The following is a 12,958-nucleotide window of genomic DNA, read 5'->3' as shown; positions in this document are numbered from 1 at the left end:
TTTCTGGCTGGGTCCTCTGAGCGCGCCCGCCTGACTGAGGGGCCTCGGCTCGGTTCTGCCAGGAGCCTGTGGTGTCCCCAGGAAGGTCCCTGGAAGGGGGCGGAACCGAGGCAGAGCGAGGATGTCAGGGTGCCGTGGAATTCACTCTTACCCAGCACTGCGGCAGCTCAGCTCGCTCGTGTTTTAATCCTGTCCAACTGTTATCGGCTGGTTCTTGTCCCCTGACAAGTGAGGACAGCCTGGCCCCACCTGCTAGGCGGCCCTGGGTCCACGCATGCTGCAGAGACCCCCGGCACTTCCTGGCTTCCTCTGGGCTCTGTGAGCCCTTGCTGGAGTTCAGATTTAACGGGACCCTGCCACCCACCCTCTCACTGGTCTCACCCGACACCGGGCGGGCTGGAGCCTCTGGACAGGGCTGTGGGGGCGGCAGTGTTTTGAAAGGGTCCCGGGAGAGTCCAGGGGCAGCCAGGGCTGTGTCACACCCTTAAAACAAACCACACTGCAGTCAGGGGGCCTTGGCGTTAGAGCGCGAGGAGATTGGCAGCCACGGCGTCCCTTCGCTGACAGAGGGACAGCTGCAGCCGGGTGGGGTCACCTGCAGGCAGGCCTGTCCACACCAGCCACAACGTCTCCCAGCTGCTGCGGGAACCCCTGGAACTGGCCTGAGACTGAGCGCAGCGGCGTTCTCTCTCTGGACGTCGGGGTTGGCAGGCAGGGACCCCGGGGCCCAGTGATCCCACCAACGACAAGAGCAGCCTGGCAGGTCCCCGCTGAGCCCTCGCTGCCCTCCACCTTCCCAGCCCCCACCTTCTGCAGGGCAGGGAGGCTCCTCTCGGCGGCCACGTCGAGGAAGCAGTGAAGCCCTCCGTGGCATGTCCCAGACTGGGCTTCACAGTCCCCTGGGGCAGGGTGGAGAGCGGCCAAGGGAGCCGCTGTCAGCTGAGGGCTGAGCGCCAGGCTGTCACTCCGGGTGCCCCTGGCCCAGGAGGCCTGCCCACCCGACTGCAGCCCTGGCCTGCGTGCACGTCTCATACCACGCTCCACCTTGCTCCCCTGCGCCTGCTGCGTCCCGCACCAGCCACACCCATGTGCGCCCCTGGCTCACTGCTCTGCCCCCCAGAAACGCCCTGTACCCCCTAGGACCCGGGCAGACCCATCCTCGCAGGCCCAGCTCACGGAAGCCCTGTCCCCTCCCCCAGCCCCTTCCCAGGCCCCTTCCCGCTCCCGGTGAACGACCTGCGGGCACCTGCCTCCCCTCCGCCCCCGGGGCACACAGCGGAGGGACACGTGGCAGGGCCGATGGGGGACAGGTCAGCCTGAGAAGGGCCGACCCCTGGGCAGCTTGCGCCTGACGCCGGGAAGCCCCTGAGCAAACAGCCCTCAGGCGCGGCGGGGACAGACAGGGCGCAGGGAAATGGGACCTGGCCACACTCGGCCCGGAGCAGAAAGGAAGCTAACGCCAAAGGCTTGGGAGAGAAGAAGCGACCACGCTCTCTCTGCCTGGCTCCAGGGCGCCAGCCTTGCCTGAGCACCAGAGGCTCAGGCCTGGCGTCCCCGACCAGGGCCCGTCCACATGTGGCAGATGACGCCAGTCTCATGGGACACCTCCGTGCGCTGCTCCGCATGAGCTCCGGCTGCAGGAATGCCATGTGGTGGCTAGGCCACAGCTGCTGTCCCACTCGTGGCTCATCGAGATGGTGTCCTGAAAGGGACCAGGGCGCGAGTGGTGCCATGAAGTCCCCTGGAGGGACTCCCGCCCTCCCTGTCAGCCAGCCTCCCTGGGGCCAGCCCTGTCCCCTGTCTGGGGCACCATGTGGAGCACAGCAGACGAGGTCTCAGCCCTCTGCAGATGCGAGGGGCTGGCTCTCCTCTCCCAGAATAGGCGCCAACAGTCTACCCGCGCTTGCTAGGCAGGAGAAGGGGAGCTGGGAGAGACGTCCGAGGGAGCCGAGTGCTGCCCATGCCTCTGTTCATGCAAATCACCCGAGGGTGCTGGAGCCAGTGCACAGCCGGGCCACCCGCTCTGTGTGGCCCCTTGCGCACTGCAGCGCCGGGAGGGCTGGCGGGGTGGGGGTGCTGGGGCCAGAGTTGTGTAGCGCGCGCTTGCCGGCTAGCCCTCAGGAGGCCTGTGGCCTCAGCCGTGGGTCCTCCCAGGGGGACAGCTGAGCACAGGGGTTGCCAGGGGCAGGGGCTGCCCTCCTGTGGGCACCGGGGAAGGGAAAGGTTAGAGTTTGGGTCAAAGTCAGTGTGAGGGGTAGAGCTAGGGATTGGGGGCAAGGTCAGAGTCAGGGTCAGGTTAGATGTAGGGGCTAGGAGTGGAATTAGAGTGAGGGTGAGAGTGCGATCAAGGTCACATTAGGTTGGGGCTTTCCTGGCGGCTTTGTCAAGGGTTGCATAGACGCACACTCTGGCATTGACTCTTGCTGTGGGCAGGAACCTGGAATGGGGGCCAGGCTGCCAGGACCTTGGTCTCTCTGTGACCTCGGCCAGGTTCTTCCCCAGCTGCGTCTGTAAGAAGAGGAGGTGCACCGGCGCCACCGCTCTGCCATCAGGAGTGTCTTGGGCTGTGAAGGCAGCCAGGAGCTGCAGCCGGGCTCTGGGCACTTCAGAGAGGGTGCCAGGCTGGGGCTAAGCCCATGGACCCCTTATCTCCATTTCCTCCTCAACCCAGGAAACCGAGGCCCTGGGGGAAGGGGGAGCACACGTTCTTCCCCTCAATATGCCATGGGCTGAGTAGCTAGTTGGAAGCCGGACCTGCACGGTCTCCCTCCAGAGCCCAGGTGCCACCTGAGTGCTGAGCCCGGACCCCAGGTGTCTGGCCACCTGTCTCTGTCCCCCACCCCCACACAGAAGTTGCCTCCAGACCAGTAAGTCTTCACATGTGCCCTGGCTGAGGCCTGGCGCCCCAGGTCCAGGGCGTCTGGGAAGAGGTGGGGTGGGAGCAGTGTGGCCTGTTCCTCGGGGTCAGGTGGGGGCTGGCAGGTGCAGTGACCCGTTGAGCAGTAGCTATGGTCTGGGAAAAGCACATCAGAGAGTGATTGTTTTGTTTGGAGTTTTTAAGTTTTTTTTTTTTTTTTTTTTTTTGGCAGTAGAGGAAGAGCACAGGGTGCCAGCAATAGCAAGACGAAGCTGAGGGAGACCTCAGCAGTGTCTAGAAATTAACCTGTCCCTTTGCTCTGGTGGGGGCTGTTCCACCTCCAAAGTCAACAGTCCTCAGTTGAAGGTCTCCCGTGAGGGCAGTGGTGACTGTCTGGGACAAGGTGACTTTTCGGAGATGACAGGCTAGGCCAGGTGTCCTGCAGGTGAGTGCCACAAGTTGCTAATGGCCCAGGCCCAAAATCTCCCCTCCTGGGGTCTAAGATGCTCCATCCCCACCACGGAGTTGCTCTCCTCTTCAAGATCCTCACCCCTGCCTGGGCGTGGTGGCCTTTCCTCTAGTCCCAGCTACTGGGGAGGCTGAGGTGGGAGGATCCCTGACCCAGGAGCTTGAGACCAGCCTGGGCAGAGACCCAGCGGCCCCCTCTCATAGCGGGCGATGGCCACGTACCTCCCTAGACGTGTGGGCCGCGCCAGCAAGACACTTAGGAGTTGTCACATTTGTGTCATTATTATCAATATCCACACCTATCCCGACCCAGCAAGCAGCCGGGAGGCAAGAGAAGCAGCAGGTTAGTGACTCCCACGCCCCGGCCCTGCCCTGCTGCCCGAAGGTGCCCCTAGCCTGGTTTCCCGAAGGTGGGCGTGGAGGAGGGAGGGACGAGCAAGACAGCCCGGCTGTGCGGTGAGGGTCTGGCACAGCTAGCGTGGGCCTTTCTCATTCGCCCTCGCTGCCTCCTCGTCAAGCATTTTGTTTAAAAGAGTGGCACTTTTCCGGAGAATTGCCACAATTAGAGACTCCTTCTTTTTTCAGATTTTTTTTTAAATTTTAGTCCATTTCATCTTATAATGACACCTGCTGCCTGTGGAGGATGGGGGTGGGGGGAAGAAATGCCCACAGTGCCAGGATGGCTGCCCACTGCTGCACTCCTAACTGTGAAGGCGGCCCCGTCGTCTGACCCGGTGTGGGCAGGGAGTTCAAGTGCGTGGTGGCACACTCAGGCAGGAGTCCGTCACTGGTGTGGCCCACACTCTGCAAGCGAGTTGTTGTGTCACACCCACAAAGGCACCTGCTGCAGCCAGTGCCCGGTGGCACCCTGGGAGGAAGGAAGGCAGAGCTGTTTGCCAGGACTGGCCGGGTCCAGCGTGCGGGGCTGTGCATGTTGGAGGGCCCACGTCCCCAGCTGTGGGGTCAGGCATGTTTGCGGGCTTGCTTGGGCTCCTGTGCTGGCCTCACCAGGCTTCGATTCGGGCCTGGTCCTGAGCTACAGGTAGATTGCCATGCCCTGTGTGACTACGTGCCCAGGTGGCTCTGGGCCTTCCCTGGGCCATGCTGATCAGCTTGCTGGCCGCACTGATGCTCGTTGCCATGGGCATCTTGGTCATGAACAGAGGACATGGGCCTGTGCAATCTGCTGCCATAGTGTTTGTCCCTGCAGGGGTTGGGGCTTGACATCCAGTTGTCCCCTCCTCAGGTGCTAGACAACACTGTCAGCCCACTGGCGACTGGCTGAACACATAGCAAGGTGCATTTCGGGTGGAGGGCAGTTTCTAGGAAAAGCGCACAGTCTGCACCTCTGCCCTGGAGCAGACTGTTCCCATCGTTCACAGTTTAAAAAGGTTTTTGTGTGGGCCCTTTAACTTAGCAGATCTGCCTGTGAACCAGGCCTGGCATCCTGAGGACCTGGCTGTACTGAAGTCCTCAAGGTGCCCCAGGTGCTGGCCCAGATTCCTGTCTGGCATCGCTGCACCTGGGAGTGACTGGGCACCTTCCCATGCCCCTGGGTGGTTCCATTGGTGCCTGACTTACTCCTTGGATGTCCCATTGTCATTTGATGAAAAATATGTGCTCGCCGTGCCCACTTTATTGGAGTCTTCCCTCCAGACTCATCCCGTCCTGGGGTGCCCGGGGGGAGACGACATGCGGGGGCTAGTCTCCCAGTGCCCACCCACGCCAGTGGGGTGTGCCGGCAGGTGTCTGTGGGGAGATTGCTGCACTCAGAACACCAGGGGGCGCCATTGCCGAGCGCTGGCATCCTTACCGGGCCTGGGTAGGGGGGCGGTCTGCACAGCCTGCTGGGTGCTCCCTTGGGCGCTGGGTTGCTCCCTGCTCTGGCTGGGGCAGGATTCCCCTGCCGCCCTCCCTGCACTCCACACTGCTTTACTGCTCCCTGTGGCTGGGCTGGGGACCTGGGGGGCTCCCAGCTGCCCACTTGTCCCCATGCCACTGAGGCCTTCTCCACTGGGGGCACCCCTTACAGTCGGGGCAGTGGCTGCCTGACCTCAGGATCACAGGGTGGGCCGAGGTGCAGAGCTGCTCTCTCCCTCCAGGGCCCTGACCCTGCCGCGCCCTCTGCTCTGCCCTCAGCTGCTTTAAGAAAAAATCCCTCTGAGCCCAAGGCCTCTCTGGATATCAGGGCTGGCAGTATCCAGTGGCTGGCTTCCATTCTGCCTCTTGCTCCTCAGCCCCCAGACATTCCTCGGTAGGTAGGATGGGGCACCCTTGGGTGACAGCCTGCCCAGGATCCCCAGGGGACCCCAGGGAATCTTTCGCATCCCTCCGCTCAGCCAGCCATGGGGGCCTCTTCTGTCTCTTCCCCAGAAAGGCACTGCAACCTTACTGGGCCGCGGTGGGGGCCAGTCTGTTAAGCAGTGAAGCAGTCCCCGAGCGAGGCGTGGTGGCTGCACTGCCATGGCGGCTGGTAGACGCGCACACTTCCAGCCAGTGACGCAGCAGTGAGCCCACGGGAATTATTTACAAAGACAGCAGAAGCAAGATGAGCATGTCACCTCCTGAGACCCTGGTCCCACAGTCTGACCCTGAATCAGAGGGGGCCGGAGGACAGGCAGCACGGGAAGCCGGGGTGGGGCTGCATCTAGGGTTCTGTAGCCTGCAGCTGTGCCCCAAGTGGTGTGTGTGGGGGCGGGGCGCATTGGAAAGTCCTTCCTCAGCTGAAACTGGGACAAGGATTGAGACAGACCACGAAGCGGCTGCTCGCCAGGCTTGTCTCCCCTCACATGGAGCCATAGCCCGTGCTCCACTCCCTGCTTCCAAACAGCTCTGGCATTCCTCCATTGCACCTTCAGAATTCGGGTTCCCTTCACCCCTGATCAGGCCCAGGGCGTGCACCTTGCTACCCTGGGAGATCTGTGATTCCTCCCTGCCCCCACCTCTGTCCCTTCAGCACATCTGTCGGTCCTAAGGCCCACATACCGAGTCTTCCTATCCATACACATGGAACAAATACCTCTCCATTTATTTGGTTCTTCTTTGATTTCTTTCATTAGACTTTTTATTATTATTATTATTTTTTGAGACAGAGTTTTTCTCTGTCACCCAGGCTAGAGTGCAGTGGCATCATCATAGCTCACTGTAACCTCAAACTCCTGGGCTCAAGTGATCCTCCTGCCTCAGCCTCCTTAGTAGCTGGGACTATAGACACATGCCACCATGCCTGGCTAATTTTTCTAAGCAAGGGTCTCACTCCTGCTCAGGCTGGTCTCAAACTCCTGGCCTCAAGCAATCCTCCTGCCTTGGCCTCCCACAGTGCTAGGATTACAGGTGTGAGCCATTGCATCTCGTCTTATTACACATTTATAGTTTTTCTCATGTATGTCTTGTACATATTTTGTTAGATTTACCGAGGGTTCCTCCTCTTTTTAAACCATATAGGGTAACTTCTGGGAGTTGCCATGGAATTTGTAAAGTGTCATGGTGCTGGTGGGAGTTTCTTTTAGTATGCCAATACATTATAAGCAAGGTAAAATGCACAGTGATGGTAACCTGAGGCCATTTTGGGGGACCATCTTAGTCCTAGCTGGTTTGGCTTCTCTACCACTTCCCGTTTGATCAGACACCACGGTTTGGGACTTATGACTCCTGATGCAGCAGGGCCTGCTGGGTCCCTAATCTCAATATCATTTATATAGTAAATGTCTAATAAACGGGGGCATTCACAATAATCATAAATCACATGGCTGAGTGAAAGACAAATATAGCCTGATTGATGTCAGATATTTTACTAAAAAGGGTAAAATATGCTGGCAGGATTGAATTCTGTGATGAATGGTTTATTCATCATGTTAAATTCTCTAACCTGCTGCTAACACAGCGTTTTTGCAGGGTTCTTGCCATTTATACAATTTTGTTTAAGAACTCAATCTGTTTCTTCAATAGGAACTCCTGGTCTCCTTCTATTAAACTCATAAAACACATATTTGGGCAACTCTATCCTTTCTGTAGCCACTTGGTATGCAGTATGCAGTAGGAAACTTATATAACTGGGCGGTTGTGTTATTAAATTAGTACATATAGATCTTTGAGTAATAAGGTGGATGTGTTGATTGTCGTCATAAAGCTTTGCTCTGATAATCCGAGGTGTCTGGCCAATGCTGAACTCAGTGTCTAACCTTGGCACATCTGACTGCACACTCTGTTGGATCCTCCTGACTGGTAAAGTCTTGGCCACCCAGAGTCTGGGGGATGACACGCTGTCCCATCTCCACTGGCTATGACCGTCCTGCAGGAAAGTTCATAGAGTTTAGAATATGGAGTATTTTGTCTCATCTGAGCGAACCTGCCAACCAACGCTATTGCTAAAGTTGAGTGTAACGGAAAGTGAATCTACCGAGAAAATGAAAACCCAAGACTCGTTCCCAGTTTTGAGTATTTTGCTCTCTAGACCCATGGAAAATCACTGCTTCCCTCAGTCCTAAATGTAGGAAAGGAAATTTGTATTTTTATTGTGTCACAATTTGCAGGGCAGAGGGAAAATGTCACATGTGAAACACTCAGTAAACTAAAACCTTACATGTTAATATACACACACATATTCGTATTTGTAGATATATAAATGTTAATTTGAATGTCAGTTGCATCTTCGTTACTTAGGACAAGGAGCCCTAGGCACCGTAGGCAGGCAGTTTGCATCATAAACATCAAGATTAAGATTAAGGCTAACTATTGACTTCAGTATCTGCAATTTCCACAGTTGGTGACCCAAAGTCTATCGGAGTCAGATGGTTTAACAGTAAAATGAGGATGAGAACTAGCTCCTGATATGGCACAGGATTAATTGAGATACATTTTGTAAACTAGTGAAAGGAATGTTCTGCACAAACAAGAAGCTTAAAGAACTTGTTCCTCCAACTCAGTCACCGGAAGACCTCACGGGTGAGGTCAGAAACATTCTCCCCCAAGAGCGCTCCGCTGGCCTGGCGTGAGAACGCTGTGTGCGGCAGAGATGGCCTTAGACTCTGTCTTCTAATTCATTTTCTCACGCAGAGACATCTTGCATGTGACAAACATTCCCACCTAAAATGTCCATATTGCGGACACTCATGTTCTAGAACTGCGCTGTCCTGCGGAACTTTCTGCGATGAAGGACCTGTCTACATCTGTGCTGTCCAGCGTGCCAGCCGACAGCTGCCTTTGGCTACTGAGCACTTGAAACTCGGCAAGTGCGACAGAGGAGCTAAATGTTTTTATTTAATTTAAACTTAAATTTAGGGAGCCGAGTGTGGCTCACGGCTGCCATGCTGGCATAGTGCTAGAGGCCATCTAAAAAGTGAAACCAGCGTGGATCCTCCTTTAACTATGAAAAAAGAAAACCCATCCCTTTCAGCTGATCATCTTTTGAGCTCTGAACAAGTGTTGGAAATGATCATTTTTTTTTTTTTTTTGAGACAGAGTCTTACTCTGTTGCCCTGGCTAGAGTGCCGTGGCGTCAGCCTAGCTCACAGCAACCTCAAACTAACTGGGCTCAAGCCATCCTCCTGCTTCAGCCTCCCCAGTAGCTGGGACTACAGGCATGCACCACCATGCCCAGCAAATTTTTTTGTGTATGTATTTTTAGTTGGTCAATTAATTTCTTTCTATTTTTTTAGTAGAGACGGGGTCTCGCTCAGGCTGGTTTTGAACTCCTGACCTCGAGCAATCCACCTGCCTCGGCCTCGCAGAGTGCTAGATCATGTTGTTTAATAAACTGCAGGCTCTCTGGCCAACAAGACAAACATGGAAGTCAAACAATTTAGAAAAAACTTTCCCTGGCAGAGGAGAAATGTCAGACTTCGTGCATTCACCACAGACTCCATTGCTCTCACTGTGCACAGGGTCTCAGGGGCGGTGTGGCAGCAGCACGTGCAGCACTGTGCACAAAGTTACTGGGGTCAGACGTGGTCACGTCGAGAACATTCAGAGGCATAAACTCCAAGGAAGTATTTGGCGGGCATTGGCCCCAATTTTCACAGTCATATTCAGAAGACATACAATATTTTTTTTAAAATGCTCCTTAGTTTACTAAGGAAAATATCATCTCGGTAATTAAAAGGGTTAGCTGTTTGTAGAAATTGTTTGAAACGAGGAATTTCATGTTTCTTGTGTGAAAAATCAAAGCTCCTATAGAAAGGGTCAAGCAAGGTTGGTTTCCATCGCTGGTGCAATCCCACTGTGAGGCTGTGATCCACACCTTCCTCATGGTTGAAGCTACATGTCCAGCAAAATCAAGGCTTTTTAGGGAGCTGGTGTCACCATAAACAATAGTTACAGTTGCTAGTAGGTCTATGAGGCTGATGAAAAATTTTATATCCATAGGACTTGGTAGTTCTCATTAATAGCTATCTTCTTCTTCTTCTTTTTTTTTTTTTTGAGACATAGTCTCACTTTGTTGCCCAGGCTAGAGGAGTGAGTGCCGTGGTGTCAGCCTAGCTCACAGCAACCTCAAACTCCTGGGCTCAAGCGATCCTCCTGTATCAGCCTCCCGAGTAGCTGAGACTACAGGCATGTGCCACCATGCCCGGCTAATTTTTTCTATATATATTAGTTGGCCAATTAATTTCTTTCTATTTATAGTAGAGATGGGGTCTTGCTCTTGCTCAGGTTGGCTTTGAACTCCTGAACTCGAACGATCCGCCCGCCTCAGCCTCCCAGAGAGCTAGGATTACAGGCGTGAGCCACCGCGCCCGGCCAATAGGTGTCTTCTTTATAAAGGCCATGCAGTTAACTCCTCTGGTCACTTCTCTCAGCTCCCAAGGTCCAGCCAAGGTGCAGCGGTGACAATACCATGCCTATAGCCAGAGATGTTTCCCTGGGACCATCCGACAGATAGATGGAAACTGGCTTTTTTTACTCAGAAGAAGATCAGAAGGACCACATGTCATCTGAATGTAACAGGAAAGCAAGAGCCATTTTTTTGGAGTAGGAAAAATAATTCAGTGGAGAACAATGAAATTTACATCATAAACACCCAAACTTCCATTACCAAGGGAAAACCCACAATGGCTATTCAGCAGTTTTAATTAAAGCAAGAAGAATGGGATGAAGAAGATGTTTTTCCATTCCACATTTTATTTTTCATCAGCCTTCTAAAAGACCTCAGTAAAGCAGTTTTTTAGGAACATAGTTTTCAGAAATGCCCAAGGCTTAATTCAGCTGGATCATGCCTTCATCCTAAAGCTCAATACTTCTCTGCACTTCAAAAAATACCCAGCAGACCAAGAAAGCTGTGCAACTTAGCTGTCCACTTTGAAAGAGGCATAAGGCCATTCTTTATGACTTTGTTGTTCTGGCAAGAGTTGAAAAAGAGACATTTCAATCTGAGATGACACCAAACCTTCATTGCTGAGATCTCTTGTGGAGAAACTTCTCAACTGATGGCCTCCCTGCTGGCCCCTGAATTCACCCCTCCAGTCCTGCTGAGGTCGTGCGTCATGTGGGCTGCTTCCAGGCGATCGCTGGGCTTGGCAAGGGTGGCAAGCTAGGCCCAGGCTGGTGACACACAGGACTCATGCGGTGGGCGATTTTGGCTTGAGGACTTCCCATCGCTCTGAGTGAATGTTTCTTGCAACTGTGCTGCAGAATAAGCACGGTTTCTTTCCTCCTCTCTCCTGTCCCACTGGTTTTAGATCTTCATTGTGTTCCAGTGTAGTCTCATGTGATCTAAAACCACCTTCTTCTGCTCCCTCCCCTCCCAAAATTTCTTTTGTGTTTAATCCCATCTTGACGTCTGCTTTTTGGTAGACCCCAATTAATGTCTAGAAAGCAGGTAGTAAGGTGGGGATTCGGGACTGGCGCACTCGCCATCTGGTAGGCAGGGAGGATGCCATTCTCAGTGGTGAGAGGGCACAGGCAATGCCTGGGGAAAGGTTTTGCTGCTAAAGATTTCACTGGTGGTGACCTGACAGACATCCTGGTGGAACAGAGCACTGTGATGGCTCAGGAATGTGAAATATGTGAGGAAACGACATGAAAATGGTAGAATAGGGAGCACCAAGAATTGGTCTGTTCACTGCAGCAACTATTAAGCTGGCAAAAATTATCAGAACCAACTTTTCTGGACTCTGGAATCTAACCAAAAACTTACAACACTCAGGAGAGTGCTTCATGAAGGAAAGAAGCTGCTAAATTTTTGTAACAGTGTTTTTACTTTACTGTCTCTGGGGGGTGGGAGACAGTGCCAGCTGTCTCCCACCCCCCAGATCAGCAGCAGCGTGGGAATGGTGGCCCACATTCCTGCTGCAGCCTCCTGGTTCAGGGTGGGGGTGGGGGCAATGCAGATCTTGTTAAAAAAATTGTGGTTGCGATTTTGACTTATCTGGCAGAGGCTGACCTTTGTTTTACTCCCTTCAGGTGGGCTCTCCAGGTGTCTGCCTGCCCAAAGCATTTGAAGACATATAGTACCCACAGACATGTATTATCCATAGGACAGGGAGTGGCAGGTGGGGCAAAGAGAGGTAGACTGTAGAGTCTTGGAAGGAGGAGCTTCAGAGGGAAGGTTCTTGGGTGATTAGGGGTTTGAAGGATTATCCAGTGTGCGGGGAAATCCAGGGTGTAATGAGCATGACCAGGGGCAGATGCATGCCTAGGAAAGACCTGAGAGGACACTAACTCCTAAATCACACCTTTGGCTGTCTTCTGGCCTCTATGCAAGCAGATGATGAAGACATAAAGGAGAGTTGTAGGAGTCCTGGCTTAGAGTTGAAGGACCAGTCTATCTCAAAGCCATTCTGCAAAGACTGAGAGAGATTTCTATAAATGTTTTGGCTCCAGCCATTTAAGGAAATCTGTATTAAGTCAATGGTTGACTACTGAGATAATGAAACAGAGATTTCCGTGATCACACATGACAAGAAATCCAGTCCTTAAAAAATAGTTTGGCAAAGTAACTAAACAAACGGATGACTGCAGCCCTCATCCATCAACACCATCAAGCTCTGGGCAGGGAGACAACATGATTTTCAGAGTTGCTAGCCTATAATATTCAAAATGCTCAGTTTTTGACCAAAAATTACAAGGTACACAAAGAGCAGGAAAGTATGGTCCATTTACAGGAAAAGAAAGAAAGAAAGAAAGAAAGAAAGAAAGAAAGAAAGAAAGAAAGAAAGAAAGAAAGAAAGAAAGAAAGAAAGAAAACCTTTCCCTGAGGAAGACCAAAATATTGGGCTTTAAATCAATTGTCTTAAATATGCTCAAAGTGCTAAAGAGAACCAGGATATGGTGTATGAGCAAAGAAAGAATATCACTAAAAAGACAGAAATAATAAAAAGACACCAAATAGAAATTCTGGAGCTGAAAAGTACAATAGCTGAATCGAAAAATTTGCTGGAGGGTTTCAACAGCAGATTTGAGGAGGCAGAAGAAAGAATCAGTGATATTGAATATGGGACAAATGAAATTATCCAATTTAAGAAGCAAAAAGAAAAAAATAATGAAGAAAAATGAGCAGAGCCTAAGGGACTCATGGGACAAAATCAAGCATACCAACATATACATTATGAGAGTCCCAGAAAGAAAAGAAAGAAAGGGGAAGAAAGAATGTTTGAAAAAGTAATTGGTCAAAATTTCCTAAATATGATGAAAGACATA

This window comes from Microcebus murinus, chromosome 1 (genome assembly GCF_040939455.1).
Source record: "Microcebus murinus isolate Inina chromosome 1, M.murinus_Inina_mat1.0, whole genome shotgun sequence".
Lineage (NCBI taxonomy): Eukaryota > Metazoa > Chordata > Mammalia > Primates > Cheirogaleidae > Microcebus > Microcebus murinus.
The sequence above is the reverse complement of the archived record's forward strand: the minus strand, read 5'-3'. Positions refer to the sequence as shown.